Source organism: Venturia canescens, chromosome 3 (genome assembly GCF_019457755.1).
Source record: "Venturia canescens isolate UGA chromosome 3, ASM1945775v1, whole genome shotgun sequence".
Lineage (NCBI taxonomy): Eukaryota > Metazoa > Arthropoda > Insecta > Hymenoptera > Ichneumonidae > Venturia > Venturia canescens.
Window position 1 is genome coordinate 12,549,291 of NC_057423.1, and position 25,619 is coordinate 12,574,909.

The following is a 25,619-nucleotide window of genomic DNA, read 5'->3' on the forward strand; positions in this document are numbered from 1 at the left end:
GATGTCGAGCAGACTATTAAACTCATCGGATTCAAGGCAACTGAGAACATCCGAGATGGATACGAAGAGGCTGCGCAGGTGAATATCCAGAAGCCCCGTGACCAGGCACGCTGCAATGTTATAACGTCGAGACTGCTCTCTCGCACTCGCTCTGGAGCCTGCCGGGAGAATACTCTTCTCCGGTGGATTTCCAACCAGGCAGAACGTATTTTAACCATCGCTTCTGTAAGTACATAGCGAAGAGGCGAAGAGGTGCCTCGGCTAACGAGGTGCCGCGACTGTAAGCTTTAACGCTCGGGCAACACACGCTTTACATCAAAAACGAAGGAAGCTCTTGGTTTGTTCGCGACTTCGGCTCTTCATTTTCACCATTAAGTATTCTTCAGTTTTCCATTTTTCCTGTTCCCTTCGCAGAGTCCTGGCTTCTTTTTAAACATAGAATTTTTTCGTCCGACATTAGTTTCGTGTGTTATCGAAATTTCTGCCATTCGGTATTAGCGTTCGGATAAATTCGTTTGAAAATTCGACTAAAATTAATAAGGAAAACAATTTCTTGGGAATCGGCCATTGCTCCGTTTGGTTAAAAATATGGCATCGAGACTGCATTTGGGTCTTGTTATTTGGCAAATCTGGGCTCTTTCAACTCGGATGAATGGGAAGATAAATGGGACGAGTCGAGAAGGCGAGCGTGATTCGATTCAAGGAAGCGCGAGGTTCTCGTTGGATATGGATAACCGAGCGATTTTCAGAAATTGGCACCAGCCTTGGTGTGTAAAATGGCTCGGGAAGAGGGTAATCGTGCTCACCCGAGAATCGATTTTATGGAGACCAAGGGCTTTTTCGATACATACATATACCCAGACTTAATAAACAGGACAAAGAGTATATAGCGGCGGCTCCTTTACCGAAGGATTTCACAAATGTACCCGGGGAGACATTTGTCCCGTTTTATAACTTCGGTCGAAGCGGGAAAGAGGCATCGCAAACGGCGCTCATGCTGAAAGAACGATCTTTACCATTCTGAAAGACGCGTTTGACGATGGACGAGAATCGCTTGTTGCTTCTTTTGATTTCTCTTTACCACTATTGCGCCCAGAGGTGGGACTATTAAAGTCAATTTTTCTCTCCCCCCCCCCTCTCTTTTTCTCTCTCTCTCTCTCTCTCGCTTTGTGTTAGCGTAGGCGCGCGTTCAGTACGGTTCTCCATCCAAATCGATGGCCTAAAACTCGACGAGGGCTTCCAATCCACTCTTCGACTCTTTCGCTACGCCCTTCTACATCTTCAAGTTTAGACGAGGAACGAAAGGGGTACGATCTTTCAGCTGAGGAAGGAAAGATCGCGGTTCCCCGTTCGTTTTCACTGTGTATTTACGGAAATTGCGGACTGTGGCTCGCGGACCTCGAGACTTCTGCCGACCGACAGTGATTCAGTCTCGTATATACAGCGCTTGCTGTACGTATATATATATACGTACACTAATACACTTATAGCCACAGTATTACTAGAACAGCCGGCAGGCCGACTATTACACTTTGCAGGAGCGAGCTAAGCTCCTCTCTTCCGAGAAAATCTTGTCCCCGGGTCATCTTCACGAGATGGGAGAAGCTTCGGGGTAAAAGTGAGAATTGCACGATATATGCCGATTCCCAAAGGAGCTTCGCATCGCTGAAACATCTCTCGAGAGAAAAACAATAAAATAAATAATCTACTGGGTGAGGATAAAATGGTGGAATGACTAAAATTTCGAACAGCTAAAATCTCGAGTTTATAAACTTTCAATGATAATATGGAGACGGATCAATTCGATTAGAGCATGACGGAAATAAATAGAGAAGAAACTACAAGGTTCGAAGCACGTTTACGTCGAAAATAAAATGTAACGATCGCCCATAGAACGACGACTGAAATATCGATTTTCCGAAAATTCGAACATCGCACTTTCGATCCCAAAATTATTACAATCGGCGATACTACACGGAGAAAACGAGGCCGAAAATTCTAGAGGAAAGTACTAAGAATATAGTATCTCGGGGACAGTATATAACTGGGTTGCAGCATTAATTCGAAGAGCAGTTGTAGCAATTTTTCTATCCACCATAATAAAAAGACCAATACTCATCCCTTTTATTCAAAAGACTTAAGAGCGTTTTTCTCAATAAGCATAGTAAAAAATCTTTTCAGTCATTTCAAATGTTTATGCTCGGGCAACCATGAAAAAAAACTATGTGTATGGTAAAATGTCACATGTATTCGGTGAATATTCGTGTATTTATCATAGAATTTACTATGCTGACAGTCAAAATTTGTGATTTACGATACATTTCCACTTATCAGTAAGTGCTAGTCTGACATGATAGATAACACTCGAAAACAAAACGAAATATAGTTCTTACACGTGCATCACTTTTTGCTATGTACATAAAGCTGTTTAGAATTGAAGGGATGAAAAATTGGAAAATTCAAAAAATACTATGCTGTTTGTAAAAGCTTTTAAAATTCTTGAAAAATAATATATTCCTCACTATACAAAATAAATCGGTTTTCTCCGTGTATGAATATTCACAAATTCGAAAATATAATAATTGAAGACTAAATATTACTGAGGCTGAGAACTGAAACACCAAAAAGTCGAACGGTCAAAATAAAGAAACGCATCTCAAAATACACGCGCCTCACTCACTCATTTACTCAGACTGGTGATCTCCAATTTCAAACATCGTCATTTTGATTTTTGCCTTTTCGCGCCATCGCTATTCTGCATATCTAAGTTTTATAGGATTGAAAAATCTACTTTCGATTTCTTGTTACTCTATATGCTCGTCTCTGTCTATATATAAAACAACTACTCTCCATTTTGAATTCAAAAATATGAACTTTTGACATTCGTATGCATGGTCTGTTAAAATTACGACTTTAAAAATTTCGAAATATCGACCGTTGTACAATTTGGTTATTTGGCATATATCGAACCCTACCCAATCTACTTCTTCGTTTGTTCGCGCAGCATCGTTCATTTCGTTCGATAATTATTTGATTCCCTACTCTGAAGCCGTCCTTATCAACCGCAATAGATTATTCGCAGTGCTGTTTTTTCCCCTTTTCATTCGATTTCAATCGCAATTATATCAACACTAGCAGTGCCAATAAAAATGATATCCGAGCGCACGACACGCGAATCGAAATATCCTTATTAACATACTTTTTGCGCATTACGCCTGCGACGATAGAATAGAAAAAAGAAAAGAAAAATAAAACAAATAAACAGGCAGTAACAAATGACTACAATTGTCGGAAAAAAAGGTATTAGCGCTGGAGAGAAAATTGGGCTCTATAAGTAGCGAGTGATAGCAATCAAACGATCGATTATTCTTCGGTACCCGAGGACTATATATTTTCATATGCTCCGGTTCGATCGCGAGAACGAGATCTTACACACGATCGGGACTTACGAGTATGGTTTTTCGTTGCGAGGCTGCTCACTCGCCGCTGCGATTGTAAAGCGCCCAAGCAAAGACACGGTACAACAGTCCGAGATTGTCTCGGAGAGAAATAGGCAAATATACACACACGCGCGCTCGTGTATATCTGTATTATTACGGGTATAAAGTATAGACAAAGTGTAGTGTTCACCGAGCACGAGACTCGCGTTAAATTCTCGTCACGTTACTATTTATTCCGCCAATTTGCCGCCAAGTACTTCGAGATCTCACGATAAAATTGCATTTATGTTTTCCATACAGTTTTCATACGTGTATTCATACGTGTGTGTATGCACGTCGTTTTGTTGACGTGCTAATTCATAGTTTTGCCAAAGCCTCCGAGATTCTGAATTTTTAATATTACACGAAAGTTCGCGAAAGATTTGTTCTCGACGCGCGTCATCGAAACGGATTTTACGATTTTCATGATGTTTGGAATCAAAAAGTATCGAGGACACGAAAAACTCCGGTAGGAACTTGGACGCGGACGCGGCATCGAACGATTTTTAAAACGAAGAATCGCTCACGATAGAATTAAAGCTTTTTGCGGCGCGTTTACTTCTCCGGACATTTAACGATTCCAGCTTACGCGCGCTTTCGTTATTTTTGTAACCGTGTTTTAGGTAATCGCCACATTGCTTCGTAGCTTCTTGATCAAAGTTACGAAAATGATCGGAGTTCGCTGGGATTGCATCGTGAATTTGTAAGACTGAGACACATTTTATTGCCATCCGTCTTCGTAAGGCTCATCATCCCATTTCCGTTGAAGTATTTCCGAAGTAACTTATTGTGAAAAAAGGTATTTAAAAACCGAGGAAAGGTATTTAGAGGCAACGTTCTTCGTCCAGTTCTCAGGAGTACGATAGCGCGAAATATATTTATGGAGCGTGTGAACCTCGCCCTGATTAGCATGTTTGCAATGCCAAGTCCTCCGTTAACTTTATCTTGACGTTCGTGTCGATGGGGAAAGAAAAAAAATTCTTCGATGACGCACACACTCGTGAAGCATTATACGCAAAAGTGTGGCTGCGCACTCGCGTTTATTCGTGTGTGCAGGCTGCGTGTGGACAAGCTCGATAATTCTATGCGCAAACGTCATTAATAACTTAACCGAGATTGATAAATTCTCGGTGCGAAACGATGCGACACACTTATCCAGCAATCACCACCGCCGCAAAACACGAGTCCGGGGTACTTGGCTCTCGGGAACGCCATAACGCGTGACAGCGATCGAGTTTCTCCAAGCGGAGCAACGCTACTCAAAGAGGAAATTGGAATCTCGTCGTCCCGTACCGATCGAAAAACTGATCGAGAAGTATCCGGAGAGAGAGAGAGAGAAATAGAGAAGGTTTCTTCAGCGTCGAATGATCCTATAAGTGCAAACCGAGGCGCGTCCGCGATCGTTCATTCAACAGCTCTCGTACCAGAGCGTGCGAAATGCAAATCATTTATGCGCAATTCCGCGCAAACACCTCCTTTGGAGAAGGCCTTCGATTCAGATTAATGAGCTCGTACTCTGCCAACTTCATCGAACCTTGCCACCGATAACTTCAAACCTCTTAATTCCAGCTTCTAATAACTCTTCAAAGCAGATATACGTACGTTGCTACTAATCTCCCGTTCGGTATAAATTTCCCATCGCCTTCCACATTTCATGTATGAGTGATCACGCGGATTTCAATTATCAGGCATCTCTGCTCAAAGTGACGACAAATTAATTTCTCATTAATGAGTTTTCACACTTTTCTTACCAATAATCACCCCTTCCTCGAATTTATAGTAATTTCATAATTTTGTGCAATTTTATTTCCGAAACTATTCGAATTTGCTGCAAATCTATCGCACTCGATAACATATTACAAAAGAAAATTCATTTTTTTTCGGATATGAGAGTCTTTGAGGCTTTGAAAACAGGGGTAATTATCAACGAAATATTTATCAAGTAGTTTTATATCAAACAAAAGAATGAAAGTTGATCCGGGCTCGTGCGTACGCATAATATAATCGAAAGGTAAACATACAAAGGTAAATACTCGTATGAATGTATCCCATGAATAAAAGCGATTCTCGTCTTCGTGGACGGTTGGCGAGCTTATCGAAGCGAGAGTGGCGAGTTACGCGACGACGACGACGACGACGACGACAACAGACAGCTCGTTAAGCCGGTGTGTTCACCGGAGTAGTCGGGGCACTGTGTCTCTGTGCCACAACACGAATACATAAGTTCTCTTTCTCTTTCTGCTTTGCCTCTTTTGCAAATACAGTTAAGATCATTACGTGTGTTGGAATATGTGGAAGGAGTCTCAGGAGATCCGAATGCATTTTCTCTCCCCCACCAAAAATCGCGACGTCCTGCCGGTGGGACACGCCATTTCAATTCCGCCAGTCGGAATTTTTTTTTGCAATCTCGTGAAATGCCACTAATAACAGAAACGAGGCGCGCTCTCGACCTGCTCCTCTCTCTCTCTCTCTCTCATACCAATTTATATTTACATACGCTGCGGGATGCATTTTGCTCGCGATCTTTCTCTCGAGCTAAATCTTTTATCTTGCTCTCCGCAGTGCTCCGTAACGAGAGAGAAAGATCATGAATATCAGCCGTTACCCAGATTTACATCTTGATTTTGTTTAGCGCCATATCCGTTGTTTCCACTCTCAAGTTTTCTCCAAATTGGGTATTGACTTATTTGTTACTTTTTGTTGAGTCAATATCAAGTAGATTTGAAAAAGAGGAAAAATCGTCGAAACGAGTGGCTCATTTCGAGATGAGAAACCGCTTTATTTTATTGCGCCGATGGATATGAGAAATGTTGAATATTCCATGTTGACTTTTTTGATCGTGCAAAAAAAATCAGTGAATTTCTGTACCGCAGTGCCGTCGGCTCAAAGTCAGGGGATCCCGTTTCCGGAGTTTTGTTCATTCAGAATCATTAATTATTATTATCTTCTGAATGCATAATAAATATATATTAAGGGCAAAAATCACGTTGCATCTATCGCAAAGATAAGTCAGGTTCGAAGCACGAAGAGAGAGAGAGAGAGAGAGAGAGAGGGAGAAGAAAAGCGAGGGAGAGAAAGAGACGAAGCAAACTTCGAACGAAGCAGACCACAACTGGATTCTCGAACGGGAACGGATAGAGGAGCCACATCCGCCTTGACGTAGGCGCGGCATCATAGCAGCAAGCAGCAACTCTCGACGGGAGTTTGCTCCCTGGAGCCGAGCCCGGAAAGAGATCGAAGCTTCTTCTTCCTTCGTTATATATTTGTATATTTATAAGTATAGATAAAGCACGCCAACCAAGCTGGGAATGAGGAAGAGAGAGAGGGAGAGAGAAGCGTAAAAATATGTTTATCGGAAGATCGGTGCATTAAATTTTCACGATATAATAAAATCGTAACGAGTCATCGTAACGCTGTCCTACTGGGATTTACGAGAATTTTTTGAGCCATACCAATCGCTTGTATCGCGGCCACTAAACTGCGCATTGGCACGTGAGTGACAAGAAGGATGAAATTAAGTCGCAGCATATCATGGCCATTTTAGCTTTCAGCTATATTAGATTTTAATGCATATTAATTTTGAGTTAAAGGGCACGGTAATTGTGACGTAGTAAAAAATGATCGATTATTACTCGGAGCGATTAGGAAAATATTACAAACAAAATAAATATATTAATGGGAATGAAATAACTAGACCTTTAATAAGTAATAATACTCTTGAATAATTGATACTTTTATAACGAGAATGAATATTTTTCATTCTCATAATACATAATAATTACGCTTGAAATGATTTTAAAGTGTACTTTTTATTGGTATGATGCTCCTATCCTCATAAAGAGGATAAACGATGGGATGAGAACGATGAACTCGATCCCAATGATCGGTATAATTATATATTCTGCTATGCCTAATATATAGACGCCATAACTCTTATGGGGGACACAAGATACACACGCAGACGTATGGAGGAAAGATCGTTTAAGGCGAAACTCCTCAAGTGGAGGTTAAGAGGAGTAAATACGAGCGATTTCTTTAATATCCCAAAGAGAATTAGTTTTTAATAGTTTGCTCATGAAATCCGATTATATGTACATGGATTCGCCATAATAATCCATGGAATGGTGGAATAGCGTATTCGTGATTTTAATAATCTTTTGGAACGGTGAATCTCATTAGAACTTGAGGAAAACTGGATCAGCGTCCACCGTGGAGTTGGTAGACGGTGAAGTATACGATTTAAAATAATTTATCCGAGAGCGAGTCTCGTACGTGGACTTACGTACGAGAGTTTCGTGCATAAATCAATTGTTAACGAGCATAAGGGCGTAGTATCTTGAATTTAACACGCTAAATAATGTGGCAAGTGTTCTTCTGCTTGGTCAGCATTAATATGGATAATGACGATATAGAACATGCCACCATATTGTGCGGATCTCGTACACCGGTTCACAAACGTTTCGAGATTAACCGGGACCGGAGCTTCGTGCGTGCTAATTGAATTTGATTATGCAATTATCCGCTTTCACCATCGCGTGTCTTACCGTTTCTCTGCCTCCTCTCCTCTCCTCTTCTTCCGCGTCTACTTCTTCTTCAAACCCTGGTTCCCTGGTTATTCATCTTTTCTTGTTTGTCCAGCCACCGAGGGATTCCAGCCGCGAGAGTCCCTCCCTCCGATAACCGGAGATCGGGCCTCGAAGGAGCCGTTAGCTCATTCGGACTCGGAGCCGAACGGGAGAATGCGAAAAAGAGAGGGAGAGAGGCGAGTCGATATATATTATCGAGCGAGGAGTTGGCAAGCGCGAGGAAATACGAAATTGTATGGCGCCTCCAGGTAGCAACCCTGACCTGGGTTAACCGGTGAGCCTTCGCGATGATGGCGACAAGAGGCTTCCCAAAAGAGATCCTCGCGCAGTGGGCAGCGCACCTGGCGATTCCCCTTCGATGAGAGGTACGAGAATTCGAGAGTCATTTAACTCTCTTAGGGCGTGTGTGTCAGTGGGTCACTTATTGTGCGAAAGAAGCAAAATAATGACAATCAACGAAGCTGATAATGTTCGCAAAGTAAGAAAATCCCACGTGTTAATCGTCGAGCAAGAGTTATGATGAGCCAAGTGAAAAACAACAAGTGATGAATCATTAGTTTTGGGATCTGAGCCAGTGAAGCAGTATAAATATAAAGGAGCACAAGCGTTTTTCCTATTCGCTAAATTTCACTCCGTCAGTGTCAGAGCTCGGGTAACACGGAGCAAAAAGATAACGAGCCGAAAATCGTTGGCCGGTACCGCCATTATATTATCGGGAAAGAAGAACACGCCAGCGATAAATCAACGGAAGAGGGATCGCGTCGAAGAGATCGAAGGAGTTTCGAGTTGCCGCAATTTCCGGGATCCCCCGGAGTGTAAACGCGAAGCGTATGAGGATCAAAGTACAGTATAGATGCTCGAGGGAATAGTTAGGTACATTGGTGAAGTGGACTCCGCGTATGTGTGCGGCGTCGTCCCGCTGAAGAGGTCAGCCTCGTGTACCCCGCGAGGCTCTCCGCTCCTCTATCCCCCCGGGCAAGGACGCCCACAGTTCCCTCACCTAGCTCGTTCACCCTCCACTTGACGCAACCAAGAAAACCGTATGCTCACGCTGCCCAGGGTGGAAGGTAAGCGAAGAGTACCGATCTCGGAAGGTACGAGGACAGGCTACGCGAACTGGTGTACGAATGTGGAACCTTATAATATCATTACATATATACAAAGGGGAAAAAGCCTGATCAACCGAGGCACATCAACATCTGCTGGGCTGGCCTCGAGCGTCGGGATCACGCACGCGGAGTCTCTGCTCCTCTCCCGCGTGTTATGCGATGCTGGATACATTATCTCTGCCTCTCTTTCTCGGCCTTTATCTCCATCCTTCTCTGTATATGGTCATGCAAGAGGAAAAGGCGCCTGGCGGCTATATAAAACGCGTCCGCATCAACTCCCTGGCGTGGCTGCGCGGCTTATTCCGCAGAATCCTCTGCATTCCGCTACGTGTATTATATCCTCCTCGTCTCTGCATTAACGTCTTGCCAACAAGAGCATCATGACACGAGCCCACTGAGAGCAGGGGCTACTAATGCTACCAAGGTGCGTCCAGGCCAGACCCCGCCCGATGTCTAGCCACCAGCACGCTTCTCCCCCTTCGTCCTCGCTGCTATACACCACTGCACGAATGTGCACGTGCGTGTTTACGCGGCCACATAGGCCACCGACAGCACTCCCGGAAAATTGCGAGTAACGCGATATCCCAACGAGTAAGTGGTGTATACGCAAGAAATACGTATACAACACGATGTTACATTATCCTACGTACACGTAGACTCTGCCTCCGCTGAGGAATATGTAGAAGCGTCGTCGAACGATAAAAAGAGGCGAAATAACTCTCCGGAGATGCTCATTTGCGCGAGCGATAGAGAAGAGACCCCCTTGGGGGTCACCTCTTATATCGACCTCGGTAAAAGACTGTAAAGCTTTTGCCAACGGAAACGCCGGGATGATGCTCTCGAATTATGGACGAGTATAACGGGCAGCATCATTTCTTCTGCTCTTCGATGTTAATTATTTCATTGCCCACCTGTCGTCGGTGCACACCACCGAGAGCTATTCTTTTTTCTTATTTTAAGTACCAAAGTTATTCTCCAATCTTCAACTCAATAAGCTTTTGAACCTTTATCTGCGCCCCGAAGTTATGCCGCTTCGGATATGTTTGTAGCTGCCATTACTCGGGAACCGTTGCTCATGGGGATCATCGCGCCCAGAACTGCACCGGAGGATCTCGTGGGAAATGAACGCGTTTCTTCCATTTAAGTATCCGAATCAATGCTCATTCGACGATCTTTATTGATCTGAATTTCCCCAACGTGCGGAATCGCGCTTTAGTCTGTTTGATATTTACGTAAGTGCATTACTCCAAACACGTTAGTTGGCAAGATACGAGAATCGTCTGTCCGGATCAGGGAAGCTGGATTAAGCGGTAATATCAGAGCAACGGAGCGCGGAATTCATCACTCCGCGACGAGTGAGATAGCTCAATTCCATCTCGAGATACTCGGCAAACACTTCGATACAAATCGCCTTCGCAGCTCACACTGCGCCCCGGCACCGAGTCTCTCTTTCATGGTTTCCTGAGCGAGCGAGAAGTCGCACGTCGCTGAGTACTCTTCAACCAACTAAATAAACCATTTATGCTAATAGACACGAGCGAGTTTTGCCTTTGACTCGTGCTGGATAAATCGCGTTCACCGGGCGAGTCTAGACTCCGTACTCCTATAAGACGGTTGAACGATTGGCGCAGCCACATTAGGAACTGTGCCGCATTAGTATAATTCATAGCTACCGGGTTTTACGAACCGCGAACGAGCCTTCAAACGATCATCGCGCTCTCTTACTTCGTCATGTACGAAATGTTATTTCTTCGTTTTTCCACAGTATGCTTATGTTGTTGCCTCTTGAAACATTCGTACACGGAGAAAGAGAGACGTTCGAGATAAAGGCTTCTACCATCGCCCGTTGACTCTGTTGTGCAATTGTTTTAAACCGGTGGCCAACAGACACGAAGATTTACAGCAACGATTGCACCCAGTGCGCGCTACGACACAGTTTCAGAGCAGATATAAGAAAAAGTCTCTCTGTTGAAACGTTTTAGCCACTAAAACTTGAAGAGCAATCAACTAATAGAATGTTTATCGCGCGATCTATGAATGACGAACACGAAGAGCCTGTGACGTTTATGTATTGCCATGAAACTGTCTGTTGGGAGTCTGAAAATGCCTGGGTACGATTCGCCAAAGATTTGAAAAGGCAATCTCGATCTTTCTACACGTTTTTTTTTTCTTATACGACGATCGCGGTTTTCGAAGAAATCCTTGAAGAACATCGCCGGGGATCAGCTCGCTTTTTTCATCCTCTTCGCTCAAAGTTTTTTCCCCTCATTTCCTTGTACCGTTTTATCATTTGGAGGGAAACGAGGTAAAATCGAAAGGCTTGAGAGCCGCCCGAGGTGAAGTAAAACCACAGAAACGCTCGGGATCTTCGTGTAACTGGAGTGAAATATCCCGAGCATCGGATCCAGTGATAAATCTTGGTCCACGAAATTGAATGGTTTCTGTGTTCTCACGCTACCTGATGAACTTTTCTTTTTGGCTCATTCGCATGAAAATGCCATTTCGAATTTTGTTACATTGCTGCTGATAAAGTTCGCAATTAGACTCTCCATTCGATTTTATTTTTCCTACAGCTTTCAATCGTAATTTTGATCCTCTCGTGTCGTAGTTCCGTTCAACCGTTTTGTTTCCTCGTATTTATTTAATGGTTTCTTTCCATCCGCTCTTTTTGCCCCGGGCTTCTGTCGCGTCGCTAGAGAACATTTTCCATCATTTATTCGCACAGTTCACATTATTTTATACCGGTTGACTAATAATTCGAGAAGGACAAACGAGCGCCGGACAAACTATCCGTAACGAAAGAGGATCACGGGCAACGGTATAACGACACCGCGGGTGTTGTTGAGCTGTACTTGAGGAAAAGCGTTTCCGCGCATATAAGCACGGAAGTGTTCGCGGCCTCGATTCGCGATCGGTAAAGGAAACGTCGGAGCGAAGAGTTTCTCATCGAAAGAGAATTATGAAAACGGCGTTTCTTCATTGGGCAGCGAAAAACGAAGCTGCTTCGATAATTCGTTTCTCGAGCGATAACCAATAATCGATATTACGAGCGAGAAGTATCGAGTACAGGATTGAGAGAGAAGGATGAGTCTCGAGGCCATGAACGATCGATGAAAGAGAGAGAGAGAAAGAGATCGAGAGAGGGAATACAGGACTCGTTCTTCGTACCGTACGGTACAAGAGAACGAAGGCCGGGGGGGCCTCGAGATATTTATTCTTTTCTGTGTACTCCTATCCAGTGCCTCACTCGTTACGTGCTCGTTACGTTTTCGAGCGAGAAAATTGAGGCAAGATTTCATTTCGAACGATGACCGTGAGATCTCGATCTTCTGACAATCTAAAAGTTTCATCTACACGGATACATCCTTAAAATCGCACCTTCCAACGCGTATTGAATAAGAAGGAACGGAGTGGTTGAGGCTGATCGATCGAGTGACAAGGTTCAAAATTAATTTCCACTCGTAATTAAGCATCAAAGTAAAATATCTCTAGCACAAAAGTTTATCAGGAAGCGTTGAAAATATTTTCATCTCGAAACAACTAAAAGTAAGTTAATCGTTATTAATGATTGAAATGAAATCAATTGCGGACGATAAAGATCGGAAAATAGTTGATATACTCGGTAACCTGTTAACTAAATTCGTGTAAACGTTTGCCTCGAATAGCGGATGGGAGATCTAAAACTTTCAATATTTCTCATCCACCTGTTCTCCCGGGTAATACGCGGGGAGGTCGAGAGTCGCGTAGCGCAGTTTCCTTTCAGCACAAGTTAACTCTTTATCCTGTTCATGGTGAACATCGCCCGTGGAGTCATTTCGAGCGCGTACGATCGGCGCTTCATCTCGCGCTTATTCCATTATCCGCGATTTCGCTCCACCTCTCGTTCTCGCGGATTGGTAAACTGCGTATTTACTTAGCCGTTTTGAGCGAGAGAGTAAAGCACCGTCAATAAAATATCAATGATATTCCCCTCGTTCCCCTATAGCTGCACCATGTGGATGTTGACTCTCGTACATTTTATATGGACACATAATGCGCGTATACAGAGAAGATTTTACATTGTACCCTGGCTTTACGTCCGTATATATACTCGACTTATTTACTGTATTATAATACGAGTATGGCATAGAAGATATAACGCTTGTTTATCGTTATTATATAGCAGCGTTCGAAAGGAGATTATACGGGAGGTTGTAAAATGATTACCCCCCCGTAAGGATAGCCCCTGCGCAGTCAGCGGACTCTTCCATCTTTATAGACACTGCGAGCGATCTAAAAAGACTCAATCCATCGAATTCGGTCTCTTAAATCGTCCATTGTACGCCCTTACGTTCGCCATCGATCGATATTTCTCTTCCTTTTGCTCGTGCATGTCGCCTGGACTTTTCTCCACGAGGGCCCTTGGCTTATTCCGAGGGTACAAGGGTTGAACTATCCGGGCGATGAGGGAAGGATAGATAAGTATCGTATAACGATACGTGCCTCTACATGTAGACACTCTGAACGGTTTTAAGACAAAGCTTATACGGTGTAGATGTGCAGATTTATACTTGCTTATATAGACGTGTGTGTACATAACCGTCGATGAAAAGTCTTTGAACCGATTCGGATTTTCGATAGGAGGAGAGCAGCATCTTCTAACACAAGTTTGATCTAATATCGATTATTTACGTTTGCCTAGCTCTCTCTCTCTCTCTCTCTCTCGCTCTTTCCCTCTTTTCATCTCCCACTCCGATGCTCGCGGAAAATGATGATGAAACGTTTGTTACATCAATATTTTCAAGGCTGACGTACCGTAACCCTCGATCGTTCTCGCTCCACCTCTCCGCATCTTCCTCAAGCATCTGGTAGCCCATGAATTATATATCATTTCGAGTACGAGATACTTTACTCGATACTAATAAAAAATACTTGATTTCTTTGGTGCTCCTTTTTATTATAATTTTGGTGTTTTGCATCTTCGTATTCTGAGATTTTCATCGGCTCGATCTGAATCTGAAGGAAAGAATCTCTGTATTATCGGGATCCGGGGAAAGATGAACAAGATTCTTGGGTGCTTCGGATTTATCATAAACTATAGATAAAATTCATGTTTTACAGACTTTCTAGGAAACTTCATGCTGGATTTATACTGTTGATCGATCCGACGTTGATAAATCTGCAGGAAAAATAGTGCAGCCTCTTCCGCAATCGCTCAACAATCACAATTAATTTTACAGCTTACTTTTTTGTTGGAAATAAATGCTGCACGTTCATCTCGATTCACTAACAAGATTGGAGATGAGGACTTGAGTTTTACCAGTCGTCGAGGCAACTCTCGTAAATAAGCAACAGCGGCTCACGCCCTCTCGTGAACGAGATGCTCGGCTGGTGTATTTATTTCCACATGTTTTCCGAAGCACATGTATATCGGGGCTCTATAAAAAAGTGATGGCTGCAACTCGAAGGATCGCTCACAAAATGAGCCTTTTTTCCTCACTTTTCACTCGAAGGAAATGCTCGCTTTTTCGTCCCTCTTCGCGTCGACCTTTTATCCGGTTTCCTAATAAACTTCGCATGCTCTGGCAAGGAAGGGCCAAGATCGTAAAAGGTGACAGGAGTAAACTATATACCGGGGGGCAGGACACGGCACGACGATGGAAGGCCAACGGTAGGAGGATCGCTGCAGAGCTCGAAGCAAAGTTGACGTTACTCGGGTTGCGTCTTGGCCGGACGTTGAAAAAAATGAGGCAAAATAAAACTCGTGTAATTATGTTTACGAGTCGGCGGGGCTTGTGACAGTAACAGTCCGAGTGCGAAGATAAAATCGGTATGGATTGTCGGCGTGGTTGATGCCGAGGCGCAGAGAACAATCGAGTGACACACCCGCGAGACTTTGATTTGGGAATGAAACGACACTGGAAATCCTAAGCAAATAGAATCTTCATTTTCGTTGTTTCTTTAATTTTTTCACTATCTTCAAATCCCTTTCGTTGACCATCGTCGACGTTACGATCCTTCGAAGAACTTGTGCCAATATTTTTTGTCAAACTTTACGACTCGATCGCCCTCGGCGTTCAAGGTTTCCTAACTGTGGTTTCTACATTTTTATATCTTTTTTATGCCCATCGAAAATAAAAGCCGAGACAATCGCGAGATAACCTTGCCCCGCGCGAGCTTCCGTATTTTTCGCGAGGACATTCTCACTCAGAATTTTCTTATCGCCGATCAAGCTGCAGTCGAAGTTACCGGAGGAAAGAGATGCACTCGAAACTCGCACATTCGCGTTGCGAGAAACTCTTTGACGTGACGCACTCTCGGCCAGACCTTGAAAAACCCGAGTCAAGTTTTTGCCACCCGCTCGGCAAAGCGAGACATAAAGAACCTGCCGAAAATCATTTGCAGCGCGGCGTTATGCGATCTGTCATCGTGAAACCGCAATCATGGTTATTGCTCGCCACAGTTGGCGTGTCGGTACTCTTCAACATGAAAACGCTGCTTCTACAAAGTACAATCTCTCGGAACGGGTATGTACGGGCCATTTTGGGCCGAATCACTTACCGTCGATTTTTCATTAGAACCGAAATTTCGGTGCGTTGAAAGCTGCGTAGTGAGCATGGAATATATTTTCTGAGGCAGCGATAAACTGTGCATCAATAGGGCCTGGAATTTATAGAAATCGTCAGAGACACGAAATATATTTCGCAGACGTTGAATTTGTGACGAAGAGTCCTGTACAAGAACGCAAGAACGAGTGTACACAGCGACCATTATCTACGTCCGGGCAGACGGTGAATCGACGAGACAATAAAGCAAAACTCGTACAGACGACTCGGAAACATTGTGGATACCGAATAAATATAACCGATTATTTCATATCGCATGGAAGCTTCCGATTGCGAATCGATCTGGAGAGAAAACCGATTGCGCGCTGGCGAGTCCGGCGACTAACCACATTCGTGCAATTTACTCTTATTTATTTCGTATAAATATATATTTCTGTGGCAGTTTGCAAACATGTAACGAAAACCGCAATTGGAAAGCTGGTGAGAATCAAGGGTATCTGGCATCGGATGATCGTATCACGGGGCTTTGTCGCCTCCCTGTCTCCATTCCGTTTTATTTATTTTTTATTTATTTAGTAAGAGCATCGCGAGTTTTGATGGAGATTAAACGAATAAAGTGCGACTGTCGTAACCGGAAGTTATCCTTGCTGACGATGGAGAGAGAGAGAGAGAGAGAGAGAGAGAGAGAGAGAGGAAGAGTCGTAGCAGCAGCAGCGGCAGCAGCAGGAGTAAAAGGACACTGTGATCATGGGCTGACCACCACCGTTAACGACAATGGCGCACGCTAAATAGTTGGGAAATCCAACTGCTCATGTTTGTACGACAGTGCCAAGCACCGCATCGCCCAGCGTTGTTCCACAATGTTCTGTGTTCGTAAACAGGCTTGTTTGCACTGTAAAAAAGGCGTAACTCCGCCAGCTTTACGCCTCAGTCTCCTATCCTCGGAGCTCTTTCACATCGAAGCGATAATTTTCTATATACATTTTGCTGTCTGTCCGTGTGTCTCTACATCTTTATACATCTATCTACATTGGAATGGCTCGCGCTATGCTTTCTACCTCGCGGATGCATTAGGGGACAATTTGCGACAATACGACGCGCTCTGGTTCGTTAACGGGCTCTACGAGCAAACGAACAACCATCATCCCTCTTTCTCTCCGTTTCATGTACTCTTCGTCACTCGTCCAACTCTCCCCTTCGCCTCCCCCTCCTCCCTAAATCTCCTTCCCTCCCCCCTCCCCCTGGACGCTCTTCTTCTTTGCGTGAGAGCGTGCCTCTCATCATTTTGTAACGAGGCACTTTCGATCTACCGGCTTGGAAGAGAACCGAGGCAGAGGAGGTGGGAAAGGATCTTCACGAGCCAGGCTCGGTCCAGTAATCCAGATATTATACCCAGTCAATAATATCCCTGATTTATTACAGTCCGGTTTTTAAGCCTTCTCCTCGAATCATTTCGATCGCAGATCCATATGTTCCGAGGGAATCACTACTTTTATCGGGCAACTTAAGGCCTGTGAGAAGATTGAAACAATGTTTTATGAATCGAACAAGCAGGATTTATCGTCGAAATTAATTTTTCTTCGTCAAAAATGATGCTCGATGAGAACAACTTTTTCGCATCGAGCTCTCTTCGCGCAATGCATTTTTTTAAATCGATATTTCACCGTCTTATTTACGTGAAACGGTTTTTTTCGATCGTAAGGAAAAAGTACACTAATTTATATCGAATGCATGCATGTATTTACGAGATTCGTGATTATAAAATGTTGGAAAACGATTAGGAGATAGGAGACGCGAAGGATAGCGTGCGAGCGGTCAACGGCCGATGTGCAGCTTGTATAAAAATGCATCCACCGATGCACCGACTGCCGTGCAAAAAGTAATAACGTATGCATCCTCTCCTCGCTGCTAATCCTACCGTCGCCTCTCGTCATAGTTCGGTTTAACGTACGCGACTCTCCAAACAATGCGAAGCACTGTTTCGCCACAGAGTTAATTGGCCGAGCCAGAAAGAAGTGCGTTTCGTATTGGAATCTCGGCAAAGTGTCATGGCCGCTTTAAATTAACTGTTTTCACACACGCTACTCCAGGTTTTTTTACACCTTTTTCTGCGTTAATGTTTCGAATCGTTTTGCGCACATTGAGAAAAAAATGGTTTTCGAATACAAACGGTTTCGAAACAATAATTCGTGGTTTTTATTGAAAAAAAATCAGTGTTTCATCCAGGGAAATACGAATTTTCGTGCGAGTCTCTCGTCCGTTCACGCAATCACCTTAAGGTATTCTTTTCGCAGGGCCGTATTTTTTGGTGTCGCAAACTAGGGCACTCGAAATTTGGACTGATTCCTAACCTCCGAGAAGTTACTGTTATGTGGGAAAAGCTTCTGCTTCTGCCATTTTTCCAACTTCTATCGCGTTGATATCTTTTTTAAACATTCGATAACCCTTTATTTTTATCGTTGCTATGGGTTCCTTACATTTTTTTCTATCCGTGAGACAGTTTGTATCAGGAATTTAGAGTTAGTTATTCAGTGTACGAATTATTGAATAAAAATGTGCTGATGACGGATTCTCCATAAGCTCCCGTAGAAATTTTACGATTTTTAACATTTTAATTCTTCATTAAATGATCGATAACCTGACCTGAAATTTCGCCAGTCTATTTTAATGCAGTTGTACTTTACTGTAAATTAAAATCAATTTTCTGTAGGGATTTCGGGTTCGTGAAAGGAATACCTTAAGGAATTTCTTTCAGAGGATGAAATTCGAATTTTTTTATTCGTAATTATAATTCAGGATTAACGACAAGTGAAATAAAGTTTCTATTTTTATTCGCTTTTATTGGTAGACGTGTAAATATCTGTATAAATTCAGGCGTATCAGAATCCTAGTTGGAAAGTCAAGGCTCGAGGTTCGTGTGGGCAAAAAGGACGGAGCTTGACGCGCCTGGGGATAGACGAGAGAGCGAGGAGCAAACACGCGAGCCACGCACGAAAGATCGTCGTTGCAAGGGAAGCAGAATAAAGAGGAGGAGGAGGAAAACTCGCACAGGTGACAATCTCGTTTGTGTTCTCGTGATAAACGGCACTCGCACGCCACGGACGATTCTCGCACCTTATGGGCCGTTCACCGCGTTATAAATCCACGCGAGACGCGAACCACGCCACGATGAAATTCTCGTATTATGCACGAGTTATATCGCGGAAAAAATTTCCCACGTACTACGTTATTTATTAAGGGACGAAACTTGAAAATCGCATGAAATTAACGGCTCAAATATAAATCAGAAAATAGCGCTTCAATTTATTTCCGATAACCGTCCTTTTTTATTGTACAACTCATTTGAAATACTACGGAGTTACAGCTTCATTAGATTATTAACAAATGAATGATCTTTGTATAAATTCATATAATGGTCCGATTAATCGTTCGAGATATTACGCTCTGCAGGGCAAAAAGTCGTAAATTTATTGAATATTGAGTAATGATAATCGTCAGAAATAAACGTTTTAAATAAATTGAAACATCATTATTCTGAATTTTTAATCGGCGTGTTCTCATTCCCTTAAATAACCTTTTAATCGAATAGACCAGAGATAATGTAAAATAAATGGATGCGCGATGGATCGACATGATAAATCATCATTATTTTCCTTTTTATTTTCATGAAAATATTAATAGTCATTTCATGTGGCGTTTTAATATAAATCATTTGAAATACATAGACGGAATGAATCACTGAATAATCGAAAGCATTTTTCCTACGTGCCCTCTATTGCTCAATTAATATCGCACATCCCCTGAGCGACACAAATGTTGCTGCGAACCAGCAATGTGCTCTCAAGGACCAACAATATATTGAAATTACCGTTCAGATTTATCCTTTGAAAGATTTTACTGAAAGTACAGTCCAGTGAAGAAGAGTCAAAGTAATTCAACGAACGATTTCCCCAGTATCGACGTTTCTCATCCAATTCGCCAGACCTTAACCCCAATGCATTTTTTTCCAGTTTGAATCGACTCTTCGAAGCATCTTTTTCAAACGATTTTTTCCCTATTCAGAGACAAGGGAAGCTTACAAAAGCAAGTAAAATAGCATTCGGAACTTTTCCTTGTACGAGATTTACTTATATTCTCGATCAGACTGTACAGTTAGGTAGCTTTTTGAAGCAATCATTTCTCCCGGTATTTCACGATGGAATATGAACTCTTGTCTCTTTTTCTCTCATAACTAGGCACAGCAGTGATCACGTACTTGTGATCACATACGTGGCTCTTTGGCGTAGCATGCGTGAGCGAAGGATCCTTAACCAGGCGGAGGGTACTGCGCGTCATATGTAACAGACGGAGGAAGCGAGAGGAGTCTGTGCATCAGCCAGAGGCAATACACGTGCATCGGGAGCCTGCATGAGCGGCAAATATATGGACACGCGTTACACTCCACGGGTACACATTGAGAAGGTGAAAAGAGGGGATAAAGGGAAGACAAAAGTGCTCCTCGTTGCTCCTGGAGTCCCGGGATCAACTCCCCGAGTTTCTGCTCTCTCTGCTGGCTTCTCTTTTCATGCATTTCTCCGCTTTTCTCTTCTCCTCTCTCTCTCTCTCTCTCTGACTCTTCTCCCTGCGTACGAGGCATCCTACACCGGTCTATATATAAATCTGTCGTAAATCTTCAAACCGATATAACACTTTATCGACCGATAAAACAGGTTATTAATGCACGTTCTTTCGTTCCCATAGAAATTCTTGTGAGAGTGTTAGCTTCGGAAGGGATCTGATTATTTTTTAACTTGCTGCGATTCGTTTTGGATGAAGATTCATGGCGAAATAGATCTTTTCAAATTTCTCGTAGTTCGTTCCATGAGTATTTTTCGTGTAGTTTCTGTCGAAAGGGTAAACGGATTGTTAGTTATCAGAGTTGTTGGGAAAGACGATTAATTGGAACCAGAAAATGATCTGCTGACACGAAATCCTTTCGCAATCCTTCTTTGGCTGGATTTCCACGAGGATTTGCGATGGAATAAAGAAGCGTTTCTTACGAGGATTATCCTCGTGGGCCACCTCTGTGTGTATCTCGCGCCAAGTCTTATAAATATAGGAGCATGCAACCCTCTCGTGTTATAGGATTGAGAGCAGAGTAATTTATTTAAAGGTAGGAGACAGACAACAACGACGAGTTGGGTACATAAGAGGCGACATGGGTGTTGTCTCCCGGCTCTCTCCTGCTCGCTTTCCTTTTCTAACGTTGGAACTTCCTGTTTGTTTATCATCGAACCCGCCGTTCGCTATTAATTGTCGCGATAAATTGCTGGTACTCGTGAATCTTCGTCCGGTGGATTAATCGACGCGTCGAGGCGCGAAGGAGCCCCGAGACCAAGCCACTTACACTGGAGAATCCCTGGCAAAGACGCGAATGAGGAAATTCTTTGTTTTCTTTTTAACGTCCAAGAGGGAGAGAGCCAAGGGGAAAAACTTCCCTTCAATTGCACGCTATGGCAAGTACAAGATGGAACGCAAAGACACGCGCGCACGCGACGCCATCTCTATGTATTTCAAGATCTGCTGCTGCTGCTGCTGCTGCTGCTGTTGGTTCAAGTTGTAACGTAACGAACGAGAAATCCGTATTAATGGAGGTACACGCGTACATGCGTGTATATATTTATGAGCGAGTCCTCGGATATACCTGTGTGCATATATCCGCGTGATAACTCTACTCCAATCTTTCTCTTTGCCCTCTCTCACTCGCTCCCTCTTTTTCCATGCACTCTGCGTGAGTCTGGAGCACACAGTTGATTGTAAATCATGCTAAATAACGCCGCTCCGTAACCGCGAAAACGATTCGATTGGACTGTCCCTTTCCTTTTTCCGCTCGTTCAATAATCTCGACACTCATTTTTACAAGTTCGGACATACTTTTTTTACATGCTTATCAATTACCCCCGAGTCTGCCGAGCCACCAAGTTTATTAGAGATTATAACGCTCATAAAAAACTTCTCCACTGACGATAAATTACTTTTTAAACAGCAAATGCTCTTTTCCATAATTAATTTTCTTCTTTATTTACCGACGGGAGTTTAAATGAACGACTTTCTGAGTCAGCTAACAAACTTCAATCACTTTTATTCAAATCATCGACCGTTCGACTTTTCAGTTGACCAATACTCGACGCAAATTTCCAATCAAAACACTGCCCAATCACAAAATTCTCCACTTTTATACGGTAACCCGCCAACGGAGTTTTCGCACCACAAAAAATGGAATTTTCATAGTTCTTTAAATCTCACTTTAAAAAGCTCCATATTATCGTAAATTATCGAACGAAAGAGATTGCTCGGCTGGAGAATCTCGCTTCGAATATAATCGTTCCAAAGTCCGATAGGAAGAATACGTATACGCTCGGATAAAAGGAAAAGTTAAATGAATGCGCTCTCTCCGTTTCTTCCACTGTCTTGAGAAAGCTCGTAATCCACTTCTCCCCTGAGGCTCAGACCGAGTTATACATGTGAACATTACAAAACGACGCAGAGACACAAGCACAGACACAAGGATTTCTCTCCTTCTTTCCATTCCTCAAAAAAAAAGAATTGAATAACTGAGAGCGAGGAGGAAAGAGGGAGCGAATAGAAGGCGAGCGCGGAAGCCAGAGATTACAAGACGTACGCGGAGGGGCGCCCCGTTCCTTATCAGGATAACTTATCAAACGGTTCGAAAGTGAGGGCAGTTATGCAAATAGAGCACTCATTGTTTTTGTTATTTTCATTTTCTTGGCTCGCTATTAATATTTATACAGGAAGAACAGTGCGAATTTTAAGGGAGTACGAAGCATAAAAACGATCTTCGATATAATTGATCGGTAATGATATCGAAGATAACTGTAAGTGCCCCGGTTTCAGCAGCCGGGATTCGAGTGTAGTTTACTTTTATTTCGATTAGAGACTATTTTACAGCGGGGCTAACATCCGAACTGTTTTTCTGTATGAGAAAATAAAAATGGGAATGGTTGAAATAGCACGGCGCCGTGGATAAAATTACACTCATCTATGGCGATAACGATAAGCTGTAGGTTACTTAGAAGATTGTAGGATACATTGTAACAGAGTGTAGCGCACCTTCCGTCATTTCTTACGTGTCCGGAGGTTGAAATTTTCCAGGTTGTAGACGTCGCACAATCGAGAACTGACACAACCACACGAGAGGGGCAGATCTCGTGTAATTTAACGCGGAGGCTCCGAGCCTGTAGCAAAAGGAAAGACGCGTTAAGGATATCGGACAAAAAGCCGAGTACGCGTCGGACGGAGTTTTCTTTAATTCAGACAAACGAAAAATACTCGTTTAAATTTGCACCGCGCGTGCTCTTTCCATATGCAAATATATACGAACATTTGAAAAAGGTGGAAATGTCTTCCTGGTAGAGAAGAACCGAGAATCCCTCGTGCTGCACGAGAGCCACGAGGAAGAAAGGAAAGATTTCGTGGAGGAAGAGGAAGAAGAAGGAGGACGAGGAGGAGGGAAAGCCCTCGAGGGTATTATGTGTACATACTCTAGTTGCAGGCACTGTATAAACGAGGGCGAGACCCGAGAAGGGAATCCGAGAGAATCCTGGTAAATTTGCTCTCTCCGCTACGTCCAAGATCATATATGCAAAGAGACCCTTGCAAGATCATCCCGATCATTTCTCTCTTCTTTCTCCCTTTTGCACGAGTAAGATCATCAGGATTATCGCATCCACGCTACTCAGATGAGATTACGATAGTACCAGACTCTGGCCGATCTCTCTTTTCCTTCTTACCGATATACACGTAATATTCCTCTCCTCTCCCCCTCCTTTCGCCTTTCCTTCTTCGTAATCGTAGGATGTTCGTGATCGTTCTCCAACATCTTGTGAGTTAGCAGCAGATTAATCGAATCAGAACACCATCTGAATAATATAGTTGTGAGATTATTACGATTTTTGTCGGGCCAGGATTATTAAAAGACGAGATCGAGAGGAAGGCAACGGTTTTTTCGACCCTCCGTGTTTTACTACTCGTGTAGTCTAAGAAACAAATGCTCGATGATTTATAGACGTAGTTCGATCTACTCTCTCGAAACTTGCCTCAAATGAGGAATTCATTACACTAAAAGTTATAAAAAAACCATTTCAAACGTATAATGATATAAAATAAAATGAATCTGCTAAATCATGGTAATGCATGAAAAACGCTTGGTTCAAAGGAACTAAGTCAAATAAATGCAAAGGTGACGAGTACATCGGATGACGAATGAAAAAATGACAAATATAATGGTATTATTAAAAAATGGAGAACAAAGAAATTACCAGTAGAACAATGTAAATAGCGAAATATCATGAACAAAACAATGATACAAAAATATTCAGAAAATACGATCATAAACAAATTACCAATTGAAAAAAAAATAGAAGAGAAACAATTGCAACGGTTTGCAAATCGTTCTAATCTTTCTTAAAATGATCATGCAAAATTGTCAGAGTGAATATTTGCTAAAATTAGAATAACAAAAATATACAAAGACAAAAATTACAAATGAATAAAAAGAAATAAATAACAAACGGAAAAAGAGAAGAGAAAAAAGTAACTAACAATTGAATTCTATTGAATATCGGTCATCCCGAACTCCCGATAAATAGCTAGTTTCATGGTGAAATTCGTGCGCGAAAATTTCATCCAGTTAGTTTCAAGGAGTAAACATTGTTTGGGTAAAAGTGCAGCACGCGTCGTAAACCCGCTCGGGAACGAGGGTCGTACAATAAAGCGAACGATCATAAAAAAGCTACGAGTCCATTAAGGAACGTGAGTTTAATAACTGTAATCGGTATATAGAACGTGTTATCAAAATGAAAATTCAGTGGCTTTAAGCCGCCCTTCCTTCTCGCCCTAGCCGCGCGCGCTCAACGAATAATAAATGCAAGAGCTTTCCGCTACAACGTAAACACATAATAATTTTCTACCAATATGAGTACGGAGACGATAAATAAAGTAAATCGAACGTCATCGTGAAAACGTTGCATATATATTCAAATGCGGTGTACGAAACCGTGGGCGGCCAACTCGATCCTCCACTCCTGTAAAAGGTTGTCGCGAACGACTCTCCCGAGTAATATAGCACACACCTCGCTCGGACTTGTTGTAATGTGGAACAAAACGCGTTCTTGGGATTTTCTGATCGCACACTGACGTCTTTTGCACCAAGCCAACAGTGCAATTCTCCCGCGCGGATGACGCGATAAGATCTCTAATTGTTCCGGTGCACGATGTATTAAAAGACACACACACACACACACACGCACACACAAACACAAATTTAACTGTTTGTACTGACTGGCACACATATTTCACTATGCGGGAGAGTAAAAGTGTGCATAAAGAATCGACACGATGTAATAATACCGAAATCCTTGCGCAGCTGCGCAACTGCCAAGTTTCATGTACTTTTTTTGCTACGCGATGGGATCCGAGCATTGTCGCTAATGCGGCGGTGCACACCGCGAGTCTTGAGCCATTGTTTTTTTCCGTTTTTACGCGATCATTGTGGTTTTCAAAATATATTTCATTCCAGGGAGTTTCGTAGGGGACGGGAGAAAAACAAAAAGATGAAATAAATCGTAAGAACTTTTATTGTTGAAGTCATTTTCCTATGACCGATTGAATTATCTCGATTTCGTAATGAAACGTGGTTTATTTTATTTTCTATCGAACAGGTGGATTAATAAGGAATAAATTATTCCAATTAATCACTCGTTGCTGTTACTTTCGAGCTCGAAATTAGTGGACGATGAAAAACGTGGCTTGGGTCCAGTTCGATATTAGCAAATGTATTTTTTTAAGCTTATTTTCAAACAGACGTTATTCAAACAATACAATTATTTATCTTCCTGCAGT

General features: G+C 42.7%; 1 protein-coding gene and 1 long non-coding RNA gene across 4 annotated transcripts in view; one reads left to right on the top strand and one right to left on the bottom strand.

The window, feature by feature from the left end:
* LOC122408014 (uncharacterized) overlaps positions 1-18,763 on the top strand; it is a 99,956-nt gene extending 81,193 nt beyond the window's left edge. Inside the window, exon 3 of the long non-coding RNA XR_006260329.1 lies at positions 18,594-18,763. This is a non-coding gene — a long non-coding RNA (uncharacterized lncRNA). The remainder of the gene's footprint in view (positions 1-18,593) is intronic.
* sv (shaven) overlaps positions 1-25,619 on the bottom strand; it is a 147,889-nt gene that overhangs the window by 72,303 nt on the left and 49,967 nt on the right. The window lies entirely within an intron of this gene.